Source organism: Eurypyga helias, unplaced genomic scaffold (assembly GCF_000690775.1).
Source record: "Eurypyga helias isolate BGI_N326 unplaced genomic scaffold, ASM69077v1 scaffold44958, whole genome shotgun sequence".
In the NCBI taxonomy this organism is placed as follows: domain Eukaryota; kingdom Metazoa; phylum Chordata; class Aves; order Eurypygiformes; family Eurypygidae; genus Eurypyga; species Eurypyga helias.
In genome coordinates, this window is record NW_010268593.1 from 33,638 (window position 1) to 41,002 (window position 7,365).

At 44.3% G+C, this 7,365-nt stretch overlaps 1 protein-coding gene across 1 annotated transcript in view; it reads right to left on the minus strand.

The window, feature by feature from the left end:
- PGBD5 (piggyBac transposable element derived 5) overlaps window positions 1–6,503 on the minus strand; it is a 26,171-nt gene extending 19,668 nt beyond the window's left edge. Inside the window, exon 1 of the mRNA XM_010157777.1 lies at window positions 6,361–6,503. The gene's annotated coding sequence lies outside the window, so the exon portion shown is untranslated. The remainder of the gene's footprint in view (window positions 1–6,360) is intronic.
- Window positions 6,504–7,365: the final 862 nt, after the last annotated feature.

A 7,365-nucleotide genomic window follows, 5' to 3' on the forward strand; every position in this document is an offset into this window, starting at 1 on the left:
CTTTTCCCTGTTCCCTGTGTGGTTGGGAGACTTTCCCCGCCAGTCCCACCCCAAACCTCCTGCAGCCCATATTGCCCCTTTCTTTAATGGCCTCTACTCAGCCAGCTCTTAGGCCTAACTCTTCCTCAGCAGCCTTTGGCACCACGGATGGTGCCAGCCACCAAAGCCAGACGGTTTGAGCCTCTCTTCATTCTCTACCTACTCCTCTACAGGCTACTTTGGTTGGGAGACTTTCCCCGCCAGTCCCACCCCAAACCTCCTGCAGCCCATATTGCCCCTTTCTTTAATGGCCTCTACTCAGCCAGCTCTTAGGCCTAACTCTTCCTCAGCAGCCTTTGGCACCACGGATGGTGCCAGCCACCAAAGCCAGACGGTTTGAGCCTCTCTTCATTCTCTACCTACTCCTCTACAGGCTACTTTGAAAACAGCACGCAAGGGCCACGCAGCTTTCCCAACTTGTTCTCAGCGAGCTCTTGGGGTTCCCTACAAAGCTCTTTTCTCGGTCTTCCTTCTGCCTCCTATTTTGAACGATTTTAATCTGCATGAACACACAGATCCAGCTAACACCTTTGTGCTGGGGACTGGCATATCCCTGTTTTGTCTGCACATGTTTTTCAAAGTTTCTAACATGATCTTCATGAGACTGGCAGAAAGATGCTGACAGAGTTAACAATGCAAGCTCAATATGGCTTAAAATAAAGCTCTTTGTGATCCTTCATGTGATATCCCTCTTCCACGTGATTTCTTCATCACTTCGGACACTACAACATCTTGCTTGTACATCAGATCAACCACCTGTGGGTCACCAAAGGTATATTTGCTCTCTGCTCCGTGCATTGGCCGGTAACCACTGCTGGACACATCCTGCATGCTGAGTCTCTGGGCAGCCAAAAGGTGCCTGGACTACAGTTACTCACTGTAGGAGGCTTATGCTTCCATCTTGCACGTAGATGCTGAACTTACTAGGGCAGGGGTTGTCTCTCTGTTCTGCCTACAGCACCCAGCACAAAGGGATGGGATCCATGAGGGGTGTTCCTATGGCAAAACCACTAAGTCAGGGAGAAAGGAGGCTCTGGGGCTTTTATCCTCCCTCTCCAGGCAGAGCTGCACTGAGGGAGAACGGCTGCAGAAAGGAGACAACTACACAGGTCGTTTCATCATCAGAAACTCAAAGCACTGCAGATGGGAACTAAAAAATAACCTTAATTCCCACTGGAAAACAGACACTAGGACTGCACGTAAACTCTGGGAGAGACCTTTGCATCAGGTCACGTTTAGATGGTTGATATTCCCACTCATCTGAATACAAGATAAGATTGTAAACTCCACAGAAATGAATGGGGCATCTGCAAAACTACCTTTCCATTTAACACCGGTAAGCAAGATGATAATTGACTTTTAACTGAGATCTGAGATTCTCAGATGCTGACAATACAGAACTGCATGCATTAAAAAGCCAGAGCCATGTGGGAGCCAGAGGAAGAAGGCAGATAGGATTTTCCAGCCACCAGTGACTAACAACTGAAGGCGATCAGGTTTCCTGGGATCCCCTCCCAGCCAAAGCCTGACCTTGCAAATCCCCTCAAAGCAGTCGCTACATCTGTGCGTTCCAGATGCAACTGTTCCAGCAACGGAGAAATTATCAGTGCACTCCTCAAAGAAACCCAAGGGCTCAGACTAATCTCCAAACAGAACTTAAACAGGCTGAAACACCAACTTCTCTGAGCAGCTTTATTAAACAAATGCACAGATGGCTAACTCTCCTGAAACTCTGACCTTGAAAACAAAACTCACCCCGGGTATATTTATTCCTCCTTTCCCCAGTGACTGAATGCACTTACGTGGTGGGTTGTGAAATTATGAATTCTTCAGAGTACCAGTTTCCCTAAATCCTGGAAGTAAGTTCTTACTCTGTAAAACCAGCAGGGGTTTGAAGCATTTGAGCTGACTGGACCTACGCTGTTTGAAACCGAGAATGAGTTACGGCATTTGCTATTAAAAAACCCGATATTTAGACTGTTTTCTTTTTCTGCTGCAAGTGAGAGATTCTGTAAGAAAAGAAGGCACAGTGCAGCAGAAAAAGGAACAGAAAGCAGCAGATAACTCACTGCTGTCCAAGTCAGGTGAGCTGAGGTTCTTCCCAGCACTGGCACTAATCTGTGGAGCAACCTCAGACACCTTACTCCACTGAGACCCCTGCTCTTCAGGGAGAGAGAAATTTCTTACCCTCTCAGGGTGGGGCCACCCCGCTCTCCAGGCTGCACTCCTTGAATACCGCTACAGTGCAAATCGTTCAGTGACATGGGAAGACTTAAGCTGCAGGGACGCAGTCCTTTTCCTTAAGCTGTTCTTCTTCAGGGTAAGCAGTGGGAGGTGGAAATTGAAACTCAGTCGCAGCACAAGGATCTAAAGGACTTCATAAATCTTAGCGACACATTTCACAGGGATATTAGTGAAAATGAAATGCATTTTTGCAAGAACTTTCTGCCACTGAATAAAAGCAAGTGCAGAGAGAGCCCTTATAGTTAGGGGTGGGGAGGAGATGTGGGAAGGGAAGAATGCCCAGAATAGCCTCAGAGAACACATTTCATCCCAAGGAATAGGAAAGGATATACACAACCATAAATTCACCTCTTCTCCACCATGACATCACAAGGTTTTTTTAAGTGAATAATTATGTTGATGAGCTAATTCCATTACCTACTATCACAGTGATTAATACTGCCTGACCATCCCTTGCAGTGCTCTCTACCACCTACATACTGCCTTCTATTGTGTTGATTGATGGCTCTTTGGGTCAGGGACTGTTTAAGGTTATGTTTGTGCCATGGGCCTGTGGTCCAGGATGAGACAAAAAAAGGAGAGCATGAGATGTCCTACCAGGACAAAAATAACTAGCCCTGATCAGGCATTTGGGAACTCTCACTAGTTTGTGATGAGCTCTATTGCTATATCTAAAATGAAAGATTCCTACCAATCACACTTATGCACATCTTTTACAAGCAAGTGGTCCGGACTTTTTGAGAGAAAGAGAGAAACAAAAACTGACATGGCTAGAGCTTTGATTTAAATAAGAAGACTCAGCAAATACTCCAAGAAAGAAACAAACACTTCTAAGGAGTTCACTTAAACCGAAATCAAGATATTAAAATACTGGTTTGAAAAATGTCTTAGTGATAACACACACGTAGGGCAATATATTGGAGGGAAATGAGGAACGGAGAGAGAAGATGGAGCAGAGAAAGACACCTGAGGTCCTGCAACCTGAATCTCCTCCTCTCACTGAATTAGGAAGAAAGAAATGAGAAGGCCCCGAGCCCTCTGCTGCACCAGCAGCTGTTGCCACCTTAATGTCCAGCATCAATAATGGGTGAAAAAAGCAGCAGTATCAGGGCAGTTTTGCTGCCTACTTCGCCCTAGTCAGTCCTTCTAGCCTTCTGAAAGATTTTGTTCATGTTTACAGCTGCAGTAGACATATATTTACTTTGTTTGAATGATCTGTCCTTCCTGCCTGTTCCCACTTGGCCAGCTGACCATGAAAAGATACTCAGCAAAGCAGCTACTCACGGCAACAAGATGCTTTGCTTGAGAAATTCCGAAGCGGAGATGTGATCTGAAATAGTGCATCCATCTTAAACCAGCAACTTAACTGTCAGGGTGGAATCAGGTTATCTGTATTACAGAAGACTGAAAAGTAGTCTAATATATATATACATAATTTATAATATGCATATATAAGCCTATGCACCTTCTTATGTCCACACGCAGTATTTGTTTTTTAGGCCACTTCTGTTCCATGAATGGCTTATTGGGCTGGATTTTTAACCAAACACATTTGCTTAAAAAACAAAAAAGCAAATGGTGAGTTTTCAAACAGAAGTATTTACTCATACCCTAAGAAGTGATTCAGTTTTGTTCATGAGAACAAGCAGGCAGAGGAATCTGGGGAGTCAAACAGCTAATATTCCTAACATCAACAACTGCCCTGTGAACTGCCAACCAGAAGCTGTTCACAGAGTAGCTCAGCATGTGGCTTCAAAACACTGATATCAGTTTTACAGCAGGAAAACAAACCACCAAACTCTTTTCACTGTAGAACAAGCAGATCTTTCTTTCCCTAAAAAAAAAAACGGAGATACTGTTTTTAACATTAGGCTCATCATTCAAGTTTAGAGGACCTTGGTTTTGGTCAGGAGGATCACAGACCTCATGTGGTTCCTTACATTCCTGAGAGCCAGTCATGTACCTCACTTCCCTCTTCTTCCCTGGCTGTCACACCTTTTTATAGCTATATATTACTCAGACTTTTAAAACTGAATTAGCCTGGTTTATGAAGTGTTTATAGTCATATTTTATCCTGAACAAAAATGACCTTGATGTCATCATGTAGAAACAATGAGGGAGAGAATTCATCCAGACAGTATTACAGAATATCTGCATATTTCCAAGTGGGTGCTGTAAGGTTTTTCTGACAGCAGACAAGTGATAGATCAGTCAGTCCTTAACTATCAGGCACTAAGTTCTTACTTCATGACGGCAGTTTCACAAGAGATGGCGGTGAAGATGTGCACAGGAAGGGGAGAAACACTGGATTTTCTTCTTGTTTAGATCTCTCCATATGTTAAACACACAAAAACCCCCGTCTTTTTTAATATAGTAAGTAAACCAAACCACCACCGAATAAGTGCATTGGATTCTGCAAGATCCCTCATAAGTGTGACACATAATGTAACATTTCAAACATACCACAGTTGAAGATTCCCCATCCTCCCCCCACTAGGTTTTCCCATTTTAGCATCAACAGTCATGTTCCTGTATATTATATTTCACCCTTCCCTAAGGTCCCTCTCACCCAATCATTTTAGGATGATGACAATTACAGCCAAGTCATGAAATGAAAATAGAAGGCAGCTGATAAGATAATCCTGGATGTCATCCGGATGCAAGTGAAGCACGAATATCTAATTCATTAAGGGAGCAGGAGGATTAGGCTGGTGCTGAGCATCTATTCTGTTTCATTTGACATTCCATTAATTTACTCTCTCGATGGTGCAACATAATTATAGCTCAGAATCTAAACCTCTGGCTGAAGAATCTGAAACTCACGTCTGAACACTTACTAGTTTGGTGGCAGTTGGCTGGGGGGAGCACGGCAAGAGAGATCAGCAAACTCTGTGCTAGCTGTACCCTCTACGCTTCAGTAATAAGCTGTATGTGGGGCTGGTGGAGTTCACCTTGGAGATTAAGGACACTGCCTCTGTGTGGCAAATGACTTTCCAAAAGCCTTGAGAATGAAAACTTCCAAGGATGCTTCACAAGGTGAATCTATTTTGTACTGGACAAAACAACGGCTTTAAAACCTGGATGGAAGATGTATGAACCCAATTTTCTTTTCAGAGTGAACAGCATTGCTGAAAATGCAAACCCCTGTTCCCAGCAAGCCTCTTTCCTTGCATAGCTACTCAAACAGTCGTACTGATTCACTGATCAGATTTTACTGTGAACGAAAGTTCAACCGCAGCAAATCCGCAGGCCCTGCAGTTCTGACACGCACTCAGCCTGAGTAGCCAGTGTGCACGTCCTTCCTCCATCTCTGAGCCACTGGAACATGCAGGATGCCACGTTTTCACAGAAGCTCTTGAGAAAAAGACCTATCAGAAAATATCTGCCCCCTCACCTCTAGGCATCAAAATAAACAGTCAGATTTTTCAAGAGCTCTCAAAAATACATCAGCAATTGTGGAATCTAAGAATTTGAAGAGTTGTCCCCAATGCTTTATAACACTAAAAACAAACCCTTTAGCACGTCTCCCACTCAAGCTCATATCTCACCTTGAAGTCACATCAGATTTTATTTATTTGGTAGAGAAGTAGAGGTGTGAAAAGAGATGAAATAGGAAACCCTGCTAATATGTTTCTCACAGAAAAATGGAGATCTTCATACCATATTGATTTAGTCTATTGGACACTGCTGGCTACCACAGATGCAGTGTTATGCTTACAAAGAAGCTGACTCATTAAAAATGACAGAAGTCACAGTACCCAGACATTTAGATAAACTCAGGATCTACAAACAAACAGACCTTTTAACTCCATTTCAATTTAATTAGCTTAAGATTGGCAGACAGATGGACAGTATCAGAGACAGGCACCCTCAGAGAGATCATACAGCAAACAGAGCATCAGGAACTTGTCCTCATCGTCCTTTGGATCTAAAATCTGCAGGAGTCAGAGGCTGGCTCTGCAAAGCCTGCAGCCCCCGTCACAGCAATAAAAGAGAACTGACCGTTACCTTCGTTCCTGCAATACGTTTAAGGGGCTGCTGGAACTGCATCAAGATACCTGAAGAGGCAAAACCCACCTGGCAGATGAAACCAGTGGATGAGCACTGCCGAACCCAGAGACTGAATTTCCTCTTTTTCCTCTTGCGCAGCTCCCTCTCCGTGCACGTAGCAATGAAAACGGGATCCTCATCAATCAGGGGCTCATGTAGTACCTGCAATTGGCAAGAAAGGGGGGGGGGGGGGGAAGAAACAGAAGAGTACATGATTGCTGACAAACACGGCGCTTATTCCAAGGAAATATAGTCCTTGAATTGTGCTTGTGGGCACCACCTCACACTAAGGAGCAAACCGACTTTTGTTCAGTGCTACCACCCAACAGAAGCCAAACCCAGGCCAAGCACACGCCATGGCGGACAGCTGCTCTACACGTGGTTTGCAAATGTTGCAAGGCATGGCTCTCCACTTCTCACTACCAGCTACAGTTCAACCTCCCTCCAAAATGAGGTGGGGGCTAGGGGGTGTGGGGATTGTTAGCAGCATCCTCCTCCAAGCTTCGTCATCAGCTTCATTTTGTCAGAATGTCTTGCACCCAAACATCCCCTACAATATGGTGTAAGGTACACTCCTTGGTTACAGCAAAGGAAAACATAGAGCAAAGAGGGAGAGAAAATAAGGGAGAAAAAGATATTTTCTGCTGCCACTTAAGGAGGCGGTGAAGAGACAGGACACATTTTTCCTGGTGGCAGCAGCTTCAGGGAAGCCTCTCTTGCCTCAGGAGATGAAAAATTTTACAAAAGGAGACAGAAAGATAAAGGACCACAGACAGAAATAGAAAAAGACAAGGCAGACTCGAGCAAGTAATGAAAATCTGTGAAAGTGAAGCAATTTCTGCATTCTGCGTCCAGACGATGTAAGTGGTTTCCTGTTCCTTACAGTTGTTTTGTTACGCTTCTCTACATTAATTCTGTAGCAAAGTCATTAGGTTTTACACTATAGAACCCACTTACAGAAAAGCACTGCTGCCTCCTCGCAGCTTACAGGTAGGTGTGTGTAACATGCGCACCCCTGACTGCATAGTATCA